The sequence below is a fragment of the Oryctolagus cuniculus genome, chromosome 15, assembly GCF_964237555.1.
Source record: "Oryctolagus cuniculus chromosome 15, mOryCun1.1, whole genome shotgun sequence".
Lineage (NCBI taxonomy): Eukaryota > Metazoa > Chordata > Mammalia > Lagomorpha > Leporidae > Oryctolagus > Oryctolagus cuniculus.
The window spans coordinates 53541371-53554108 of NC_091446.1; positions in this window are offsets into that span (position 1 = coordinate 53541371).

Below are 12738 nucleotides of genomic sequence, written 5' to 3' on the forward strand. Positions count from 1 at the left end.
TCTTCCTTATTATTTTGGTTCTATTTCTGTAAGATATTAGTGACTCAAAAATATTCCTCCAAATTCACTGACTACACATATTTTATTTTTAACTATACTTTTTCCCAAAGCAATAGCTTCCTCATCTGATTTATACTGCTTTATCAATAAATTATATTTTAAGATGAGACAGTACTAGGGCAATCTGAAAGGAACTCAACAACAAAACTCTGTGGTTTTAATTCCAGTGTGCCACCAGGAATGTGTCTTGGGTCCCATCTGCCTCCAGTTCTGTATCTTAGTTCAATACATCTGACTGAGTGGAAGACAGCCTGTATTCAAAAGTGTGGGAAAGAGGATCTCAATGCAACCACTCTGCCCTTTCCTGTTAATTTCTATCTAACAGTTAAGAGTTTATTTTTTAAAGATTTGTTTGTTTGTTTATTTGAAAGACAGAGTTACAGAGAGGCAGAGGCAGAGGCAGAGGGAGAGAGAGAGAGGTCTTCCATCTGCTGGTTCACTCTCCAAATGGCCGCAATGACCAGAGCAGGGCCTATCCAAAGCCATGAGCCAGGAGCCAGGAGCCTTTTCCAGGTCTTCCACATGGGTGCAGAGACCCAAGGACTTGGGCCATCCTGTACTACTTTCCCAGGCCATAGCAGGGAACTGAATCAGAAGTGGAGCAGCCAAGACTTGAACTGGCACCCATATTTAATGCCAGAACTGCAGGCAATGGCTTTACCTACTATAGCATAGCACTTGCCCAGAGAGTTTATTTTGATCTTAGAATTTTACCTATTCTTTACACTCCAGATCATGAGGATTTACTTTTTGTCTCATTACTTTAAGAAGCAATAGTAACAATACCAACACAGGTCATTCAAACAAAAGGAATATTATTACTTTTAATAAAAATTAGTAATACAATGAACTACTATATACTTCAGAGAACCTGTAATCTCAGTTTGTGGAGAACTTGGCTGGCTGTTATACTTTTGCTGAACTGCACTCTCTTACTGACCTTATTGCATAGAAATTATTGTTCTTGATATGTCCTCCAGAATGCTGCCAAGAAAAGTAATCCAGAAGTGACTGCGTCTGGTGGGGCTGACCTGAAGATTTACTATCTCTGATCCTTGTGACCATGGTTTATTTGGACCTCTTTTGTGATCCTATAGAACTAGAAAGCTGCTTATCAAAATTGCTACTAGTCATTTATTCACTGGTTAGTCCATATTTGTTAAATAATTTCACAACCGGGCCTGGCATTTTGGTGCAGTGGGTTAAGTCTCTGCCTTGGATGTGGGCATCCCATATGGGTGACTATTCGAGTCCTGACTGCTCTACCTTTGATCCATTTCCCTGCAAATGCACCCAGGAAAGCAGGAGAGGATGACCCAAATACTTGGGCCCTTGCACCCACGTGGGAGACCCGGATGTAGTTTCTGGCACCTGACTTCAGCTTGGCCCAGCCTCAGCCAATATGACTATTTTGGGAATGAATCAATGGATGGAAGATTCTCTCTCTCTCTCTCTCTCTCTCTCTCTCTGTGTGTGTGTGTGTGTGTCTGTGTGTGTGTGTGTGTCTAATTGCCTTTCGATAATGTATACTACAAAGATAAACAAAATAATGCTGTTAGAACTAGAGATAGTGGCTACCCTTGTGGCTGGGATAGAAACTGGGAAGGTGGGAGATTGCGTTTCTGAAGTGTTGCTTGTTTAGTTTCTTGGTTGCTTAGATATACTCAATTTGAAAATTCCCTGAGTTTTATACCTATGACATGTTTGCTTCTCTCTGTGTATATTATACTTCAGTGAAAAAATAAAACAGTAGAACAAATGAAAATTGAGCATCACTAATTGTCAGCTACTCTTCCAGCTGCTGGAAATAATATAGTGAACAAAACTGAACGAAGCTACTTTTACTGGGGAGTATGATGAAGAAAAGCTAAAGTTATTTCAAAACTACAGTTGGTCAGTGATCATTTCATCTTTCAATTTATGAAGTCTGATATTATAGTTGAATATTTGACAATATGTTATCTCTCATTCTGTCTCTAAGATCTTCTTTTGAATGTTTTATATATATATATATATATATATATATATATATATATATATATAATCTTTGATGCTTTCTTTTTCTTGACCATCGATTTCCAAGTGGTTTTAGGCTCATTTTTTATCAGTACATCAATGGACATATGCCAATTACCACAAAGTGTTCATTTCTCATAAAGGAATAGAAACACAGCAAGCTAAAAAGCTTGCCACAGCAGCCAGTGGTACATGGGACCTATTACAGCCATCTAAGTAACCTCAGTAGTGATCTGTTTACAAAGGAAAGATTATTTGTTTTCAAGATCTATTGCCCACTTAGTAACTTCACTGACAAATGCAGTGTTATTCAATATTATTGTCACATGTTTTCAACATTGTGCTTTAATTGCCTTCCAAGCAAAATGAATACTTTAATTATTATGCCTAATTGTGCAGAGAGAACAATTGCAAAAACAGGGATAGACATTGATGTTCCAATGTGCTTTCATAGGATAAATGATGTCCAAGAATCAAAAGAAAAATGCTGAGAAAACAGATGAAAAAGTCTTGGGGAACATGCAGAGACTTTATTACATACATGGTCCACGAGAATGGCAAAGAAAGATGTTGATTAGAGGGGAGAACACTGTGGTCTTTACTTTTATCACTTTTGATTGTGTCAAAATATCTCCAGGGACTGAGGGAACACATGAAGCCGCCAGTTTGGGTTATAAATGAAGTTAATGGCATTACTTAATTAGCATTGTATGCACACTGTATTACTGAATACAGTGTTCCTCTAGTGGAATTTGTGTGGACATCTTTTCCATTATTATCACTATTCTTTCCTTTCTAGTAGTCCTCCCTTCCTCATACATCATGTGATAGTATGTGTGTGGCCCCTGTTGGTCATTTTTTACCGCATGGCTCTACCTACAGGTTACAGTTGGTTGGACAAGAATCAGAGACTCATTCCCATATTATGGCCACAATTCTACAGTTGATTGGTAAAGAGGTACATATCTGACCCAAACTGGACCTATTCCTTCTGTAGGAATTTTGAATTAGGTCTTAGGGAGAACAATTGATCTCTCTCTGTGTGATTGTTGTTCATTGACATTTTGTCTGCCATTTGCCATACTCTGTAATAGAAAGGAGTGGTGTAGGTGTACAGTTAAGAGCAGAATTGAGAGATGGACATAATTGAGGTCTTTCCTGTATTTGGTTCCTGTCCATTCATAGGGCCAGTAAACATTCCTGTTCTAAATTGCTATTCTGAAATGGCAAAGTGTGTTTCTGTACTTGGAAACAACTGAAAACTCTTATGTCTCCCTATCTTTCTTCAGCTCTCTGACTCCTTGGAGAGATCATTAGGCTAGGGCTGAATGAACAACTATATTGGGAAGATATGTGTGTGAATAATCATTAGAAAATGATATGTGGCCGGTGCTGTGGCTCACTTGGCTAATCCTCCACCTACGGCGCCGGCAACCCGGGCTCTAGTCCCTGTCAGGGTGCCAGGTACTAGTCCTGGTTGCTCCTCTTCCAGTCCAGCTCTCTGCTGTGGCCCAGGAGGGCAGTGGAGGATGGCCCAAGTGCTTGGATCCCTGCACCCGCATGGGAGACTGGGAGGAAGCACCCGACTCCTGGCTTTGGATCAGTGCAGCACTGGCCGTGGCGGCCATTAGGGAAGTGAACCAATGGAAAGCAGACCTTTCTCTCTGTCTCTCTTTCTCTCACTAACTCTGCCTGTCAAAAAAAAAAAAAAAAAAAAAAAAAAAGGAAGAAGAAGAAGAAAATGATGTGTAATATATGACAAACCCACAGCAGACATATTGAATGGGGAAAATTTGGAAGCATTTTCACTAAGATCCAGAACCATACAGGATGCCCACTTTTACAACTGCTATTAAGTATACTTCCAGAAGTTTTACAAGACATACTACATGGCAGTTATAATCAAAACAGCTGGATACTGGCACAAAAATAGACATGTAGATAAATGGAACAGGATAGAAACCCTTTAAATTAAAGCATGCATCTATAACCAACTAATCTTTTACAAAGGAGCTAAAATCAATCTCTGAAGGAATAACAGCCTCTTCCACAAATGGAACTGGGAAAACTGGATCTATGCAATGCAGAGTATGAAACAAAACCCCTACGTTACACCTTGTAAGGTATGTAACAAAACCCCTACCTTACACCTTGTATGCTTAGTGAAACAAGCCAGTCCTAAAAAACAAATATCATATGTTTTCCCTGATACGTTGTAGTTAATATAGAATACAAAAATGTATAAGAATGAAACAGACATCTTGTAATTTTATTCTTGTTTTTAGCCCTTGCTTATATTTGCATATGGTCTCTACTTTTTGCTTGTTGAATATTATGGTTAGGGCTTCATTAAGACTGTGATTGAAATTATGTTTTTTGCCAGAACTAACGAAAAAAAGTGAGAGGATCATGGGAGGGATCTTAGATGTTATCTTAGATGTTAGATGTTATCTTAGATCTTTGATGTTATTTTAGAATTGTATCTGTGAAATACATAATTTTTTTCTTTATATTACTAAAAATTAAAAATGATTTTTCCTCCAAAGTATAAATTCCTAGGAATAGACAGAAACTGTATATTGTAAGGCAGGTTTTTTAATTACATTTTTAATCTTAAAAATTTGTGTTAAGTTTGCTTTTCCACCTGATAGTCTGTGTAATATATTTTGTCTAATATATTTATATAAATTCAAGAATTTAAATAGTTATTGGTACCATTAAAAAAAGAAAAAGATGTGAATTGATAAAATTGCATGTATTCAGGTATGTGGATCATACCCTGTGTGCTTTGGCAGGATATACTAACAAAATGGAAATAGATTCTGTATAATGAACTCATCTAGTTGGAGATGCTGAAGAACTTACCAAAAATTTATACATTTTTTTCTGGGTGGCAGAGGCACCCCTATGAATTTCAATCTCATTTTTTAGGTGGGCGAGTTACTTGACCTAAGAAACATTCAGTTCATTTTTAATTTTTTTAAAGATTTATTTGTTTATTTGAAAGGCAGAGTTATAGACAGAGAAGGGGAGAGACAGAGAGAGAGGTCTTCCCTCTAGTGGTTCACTCTCCAAATGGCCACAATGGCCAGATCTGGGCTGATCTGAAGCCAGGAGCCAAGAGCTTTTCTGGGTCTCCCACATGGGTACAGGGGCCCAAGCACTTGGGCCATCTTCTACTGTTTCCCCAGGCAATTAGCAGAGAGCTGGATCAGAAGTGGAGGAGTTGGGACAAGAGCCAGCGTTCATATGTAAGGGATGCCAGCACCACAGGTGGAGGCTTAACCTACTACACCATAGTACTGGCCCCTCAGTTCATCTTTTAAAAGGGGAAATACATGCATATACATATACATACATACATATATATATATAGTTATAATGAGTTAAATGAGGAAACGCTCATGCAGATTTTAGCACAGTAAGTACTCTCTGTATGTTCATGGTTAACACTAGGAAAGGATACATTTTTTGAAGGTAAAATGGTGACTCTGACAGAGATATCCAAAGAATATGTGTCAGACATTTCATTTAACTCATTATTAAATGAAACTAAACAGTTAAAGGGGAACCCAAAGAATAAGCTCATTTATACACCACGCATATTGAAACTAAATGTTCTAAACAGTGCATAGTTTTCCTTTGAATGCACCCAGTAATCTTTTATGCTTGTTCTAAATTTCCTGACATCATTATAATTATTATTAATTCATCTTAGCTGAGTTCCCCTGTTCATGCCCACTTATCAAAAAGGACTCTACTTTTGACATATCATAAATCTCATGCGCTTAAAACCCATGCTTATAATATAAATATTCTTGTCCATTCCAAGCAGGTTTTGCAGTAGAGTTCCATGACTACAACCCTGTATTATCAAGCCTTCAGTTCTTGGCCATAACTTAGCAGTTTGGATTAAAGTCAAAGGGAAAAATATGTTGAGGCTTAAACAAGAAAGAAAAAGGGAAGTGGTCATGCTGGCAATTTACCCATTTAGAAAATGTCTGGGGCTATGAAAACTAAATCCTCTGTTGGCAGTGCACACTCAAGCAAGAAAGTCTATTTGGTGTGAGAAATAGGACTCAACCTTTCATTTTCAGCAATTTAATCAAATCTCTCCTGCTCTCTCAAATATTTATTTAGTCTCCTATAATTTATGGTAACCATGGCACTTACTATTACCCAGGTGTTAAATCTAATACAAAAAGGGTAAAAAGAATAGTAAAGAAGTATCAACTGATGCCCAAGGGAACTTATTAAGTGTATTTCATTTAAATAATCCAATTCAACGGATTGAGGCGGAACACTTTAAAAAAAAGTACAACTTGAAGGAATTTAGCTTATATTGGAGCAGGCACCTTACCTGCAAGCTGCCCAGATCTTTAATTTTAATAATTTTTATAGTAAATTTCTTTTTTTAATTTCTTTTTTCTATTTAAAGGCAAATTTAGAGGGAGAGACAGAGTGAGAGAGAGCAAGGGAGGGAGAGAGAGAGATACCTTTCATCTGCTGGTTCACACTCCAGATGGCCTCAGTGGCCAGGGCTTGGCCAGACTGAAGGCAGGAGCCAGGAGCTTCTTCTGGGTCTCCCATATGGGTACAAGGGCCCAAACACGTGGGCCATCTCCCAGGCACATTAGCAGTGAGCTGGATCAGAAATGGAGCAGCTGGGACTTGAACCTCCACCCATATGGGTTGCCAGCCATTAAAGGTAGCAGCTTTATCCTGTACTCCACAATGCTGGCCCCTTGCACACTTCTTAGAAAGGCTGCTTTACAAGCATTGAGTTGTTTTTTCCTTAGTCTTATTTTGTGATGTCATGAGATTGATATTAGGATCTACCACTTGACCGGTGCACAGTAGAGCCAGTGACTTGTATAAGAGCATGGTCAAAGGCCTTAAACACATATTGTATTTCATCTAGTTTGTATCCTTGATCTATGAAGGGTAATGTTTTTCTTGCTTTGAAACAAGCCATTTCAGGAGGTTAGCTATGTAACCTCACAGTATACCTTTCCTACAGTTGCTTTTCTTTTTTAGAAACCACCCAGTTTCATAACTTCTTCTTAACCAACAGCAACACTGCTATGCATCTTCACATACTCAGCTTCTGGGTTTATTTGGTAACTATACTCTACCGCATCCCAGAACCATTTTTAGAGAAGTAGATACTCAGTGCCACTAATTCTCAGGGAAATGTAAGTCAAAACTACAATGGGAGATCATCTCACACCTGTTAGTATGGCTGTTATCAGGAAAACAAAACCAGTGTTGGCAAGGATGTTGAAAAATTAGAACCTTTGTATTCTGTTGATGGAATGTAAAATGGTGCAGTAGCTAAGGAAAACAGCATGAGGACACCTTAAAAATTAAAAATAGAGACAATGTGATTTTACAATCCCACTTCTGGGTATTTAGCTAAAAGAATTGAAATCAGAAACTTGAAGAGAGAATATTGCTTTATTTTTATTGAAGCACTGTTTACAGTTTTAAGATGAGGGAACAAGGTAATGTTCAGGAACAGATGAATGGATAAAAAAATAGTATATACACAATTGAATATTATTCAGCTTTTGAAAAAGAGTTCTGAAATAGTAGACCATGTGGATAAAACTGGAGGATTTTATTCAGAGAGAAATAAGCCAGTCACAAAAGGAGAAATACTGGGTGATTCAACAGTATGAGGTATCTAAAATAGTTAAGTTCATAGAATCAAAGAGTAGCTGATATTTGTCAGAGCCTTCGTATGGGGGAGTTGTGGAGAAAAATGGGGAGTTGTTAATGAATGGGCTAAGTTTCAAGTAAACCAAATGAATAAATTCTGGAGACCTGTACCCCATTGAAAATACAGTTAACAAGAATGTATTTTATACTTAAAATGTGTTGAGGGTAAATCTGCATTAAGTGTTACTAACACAACAAAATAAAATTTAAAAAAAGAAAGAGAAGACAGGATTAGGATGCAAATCTACAGGGTCTAGAGGGCTACCTGACTAGTGGGTTAGTGCTGAAGGTGCCTGTAGAAGTGAACCAAACCCCCGTAAAGGCAGAAGACTGCACTATGGTCTGACTCTGCCTCTACCAAGCAGAACGACTTTGGGTGAATAATTGAATTATTATTTTTTAAACTCCTAAGCATGTTTATCATCATTTGATCTGAAGTTGGTTAGTAGAAAAATGATGACAATTGACTCCCTGATATGAATTTGTTAGTGTTATCATCTGAAGAGAGTACGAGCTTTGAAGATACAGACCTTTGCTTTGTCTTTAAATAGTTGCTTTTCAGTAAATAAAGAATCATTTAATGTCTTTCAGTCTCAGTTTACACTCCTGCAAAATGGAATGACAGTATCTCATGGGCTTGCTATAAAGAATACCCACAAATACTCCAGGAAACCACAAAAGCATGACAAAAAATAAGAGTCAAAACTCAAGAAACAAAAATAAAGAAGCCAGCATGACACCCCCAGAGGAACACAATAACATCTCAATATTAGAATGTGAAGATGAAGAGATTGGGAAAATGCCAGAAATAGAATTCAGAAAATTAATCATAGGATTATTAAAAAAAATCAGAAGCAAATTCATGATCTAAAGAAAATCATACGTGACATGAATGAACATTTTTCCCAGGAAATTTAGAATATAAAGAGAAGTCAAAATGAATTTTAGAAATGAAGAATTTGGGGCTGGCACTGTGATGCAGTGGGTTAATGCCCTGGCCTGAAGTGCTGGCATCCCATATGAGCGCTGGTTTTAGTCCCGGCTGCTCCTCTTCTGATCCAACTCTCTGCTATGGCCTGGGATAGCAGTAGAAGAGAGTCCTTAGGGCCCCTGCACCCATGTGGGAGACCCGGAAGAAGCTTCTGGCTCCTGGCTTTGGATCAGTGCAGCTCCAGCTATTGCAGCCATCTGGGCAGTGAACCAGCAGATGGAAGACCTCTCTCTCTGTCTCTACCTCTCTCTGTAACTCTGTTTTTCAAATAAAGAAAATAAATCTTTAAAAAATGAATAATTCAATGGATCAAATAAAAAATGCAATGGAAAGTCTTAACAGCAGACTTGAAGAGGCAGAAGAAAGAATATCTGAAGTAGAAGACAAATCCTTGGAAATCTTACAGTCAGACAAAAAAATCAAGAAGAAAATAGAAAACTTAAAAACAGTGTTGGAGATCTATGGAACACTGTGAAGCCACCCAACATATTGGTCTTAGGAGTTCCTGAAGGAGTGGAAAAAGAGACAAGAGTAGAAGGCCTTTTAGTGAAATAATTACAGAAAATTTCCCCAATTTGGAGAAAGGAAGAAATAGAGGAAGCACGTAGAACTCTTAACAAACATGACTAGAAAAGACCCTCACCACGTCACATTGTAGTCAAACTTTCCACAGTAAAACATCAAGAAAGGGTTCTAAAATGTGCATGAGAGAAATGACAGATCAGTTTCAGAGGAATGCCAATTGGACTCACAGCTCAGATCTCTTTAGAAACCCTACAGGCCAGAAGGGAATGGCATGATATAGTTCAAGTCTTAAAAGAAAAAAAACTGTCAACCCAGGATACTGTACTCTGCAAAGCTTGAATTTGTGAATGAAGATGAAATAAAGACCTTCCATAACAAACAGAAATTGAAATAATTTGTCAACACTTATCCAGCCTTACAGAAGATGCTTAAGAATGTGCTACACCCAGAAACACAGAAAGATAGGCATCATTATGAAAGAATGAGAAAGCAGAAAAACCACCAATAGAAATACAAAAGAAATCCAAAGAAAACAATAGGAACATTTATAGGAAAATGGCAGGGTCAGGTAGTTACTTATCAATAGTCACCTTGAATATAAATGGCCTCAATTCTCCAATTAAAAGATACAGACTGGCTTAATGGATTGAAAAACAAGACCCATCTATTTGCTTCTTACAAGAAACATATCTCACTAACAAAGATTACACAGACTGAAAGTGAAAGGATGGAAAAAGATAATCCATTCTAACAGAAACCAAAAGAGAGCTGGTGCTTCCATCAGACAAAATAGACTTTAACATAACTGTTAAAATAAAATGAAGAAGAGCACTAAGTAATGATTAAGGGATCAATCCCATAGGAGGATGTGACTATAATAAACATATATGGACCTGGTTATAGGGCACCTGGCTGCTTAAAAAAAAGATGTTAATAGACCTAAAGGGAGATATAGACTCTATTAGAATAGTAATGAGAGACTTCAATACCCCACTTTCACCAATAGACAGATCAACCAGACAGAAAATCAACCAGGAAACAATAGAGTTAATCAACACTATAGACCAAATGGACCTAATAGATAGCTATAGAACCTTTCACCCTCCAGAGGCAGAATACACATTCTTCTCATCAGTACCTGGAACATTCTCTATGATAGACCATATGCTAGGCCACAAAGCAAGTCTCAGCGAATTAAAAAAAAATCTAAGCCATTCAATGCACCTTCTTATACCACAATGGAATAAAACTAGAAATCAACAACTCAAGAATCTATAGAACATATGTAAATACATGGAGACTGAACAGCATGCTCCTTAATGGACAGTGGCTCATAGAAGAAATCAAAAAAGAAATAAAAAAATTTTTGGAAACATGAAAATGACAATACATCAAATCAAAACCTTTGGGATATGGCAAACACATTGTTAAGAGGGAAGTTCATAGCAATCAGTGCCTACAAGAAGAAACTGGAAAGGTACCAAATAAATAACCTATCAATGCATCTCAAGGACTTAGAATGTCAACAACAAATCAAAACCAAAACTAGTAGAAAGAAATAATTAAAATAGAGAAATAATAAACAAAATTGAAACAAGAAAATACAGAAAATCAGTGAAATGAAAAGCTGTTTTTTTGAAAAAATAAACAAAATGGATACACCATTGGCACAACTAACCAAAAAAAAAAAAAAAAAAAAAAAAAAAAAGGAAAAGACCCAAATCCATAAAATCAGAGATGAAAAAGGGAATGTAACAACAGATACCACAGAAATAAAAAGAATCAGCCGGCACTGTGGCTCACTTGGCTAATCCTCCGTCTGTGGCGCTGGCACCCTGGGCTCTAGTCCCGGTCAGGGCGCCAGGTACTAGTCCCAGGTGCTCCTCTTCCAGTCCAGCTCTCTGCTGTGGCCCAGGAGGGCAGTGGAGGATGGCCCAAGTACTTGGGTCCCTGCACCTGCATGGGAAGCACCTGGCTCCTGGCTTTGGATTGGCACAGCGCCAGCCATAGCAGCCATTAGGGGAGTGAACCAATGGAAGGAAGACCTTTCTCTCTGTCTCTCTCTCTCTCTCTCACTGTCTATAACTCTCTCTCTGTCTCTCTCACTGTCCAACTCTGCCTGGCCAAAAAAAAAAAAAAAAAAAAAGAAATAAAAAGAATCATCAGAAATTATTGCAAAGAACTGTATACCAACAAACTAGGAAACCTAGAAGAAATGGATGGATTCCTAAAAAGAAAAAATCTACCAAAATTAAGTCATGAATACAGAAATCCTAAATAGACTAGTAACCAAGATGGAGATTGAATCAGTAATAAAGAAATCCTAACAAAGGAAACCCCAGGACCGGATGGCTTCACTGCTGAATTCTAACAGACATTTAAAGAAGAACTAATTCCAGTTTTTCTCAATCTATTCAAAAACTATTGAAACGGAGAGAATTTTCCCAAACTCCTTCTGTAAAGCCTGCATCACCTTAATACCAAAAGTTTGAAAAGATGCAACAGAGAAAGAGAACTATAGAACAATATCCCTCATGAACATAGATGTGAAAATCCTCAACAAAATATTTGCCAATAGAATTTAACAACACATCAGAAAGATAATCCACTCTGACCAACTGGGATTTATTCCCGGAATGAAGTAATGGTTTAATATTTGCAAATAAATGTGATACACCACATTAACAAATTGAAGAACAAAAACCATATGATTCTTTCAATAGATATAGAGAAGGCATTTAATAAAATATAATATCCTTTCATGATGAAAACTCTAAGCAAATTTAGTACAGAAGAAACATTCCTCAACACAATCAAGGCAATTTAGGACAAACCCATGGCCAATGTCCTATTGATTGGGAAAAAGTAGGAAGTATTCCTACTGAGATCCAGAATCAGGCAAGGATGCCCATTCTTTTTTTTAAGATTTATTTATTTATTATTTTTATTTGAAAGTCAGAGTTACACAGAAGAAGAGGCAGAGAGAGAGAGAGAGAGAGAGAGAGAGAGAGAGAGGTCTTCCATAGAATGGTTCACTCCCCAGTTGGCTGCAGTGGCTGGAGTGAGTTGACCCAAAGCCAGGAGTCAGCAGCCTCCTCCAGGTCTCCCATGTAGGTTCAGGGGCCCAAGGACTTGGGCCATCTTCTACTGCTTTCCCAGGCCATAGCAGAGAGCTGGATTGAAAGTGGAGCATCCGGGACTTGAACCAGCACCCATATGGGATTCCAGCACTGCAGCTGGCAGCTTTACCTGCTATACCATAGCACCGGCCCCAAGGATGCCCTCTTTTGCCATTGCTGTTCAATGTAGTCCTGGAACTTTTACCCAGAACCATTAGGTAAGAAAAAGAAATCAAAGAGATACAAATTGGGAAGGAAGAAATCAAATTAACCCTATTTGCAGATGACATGATTCTATATATAGGG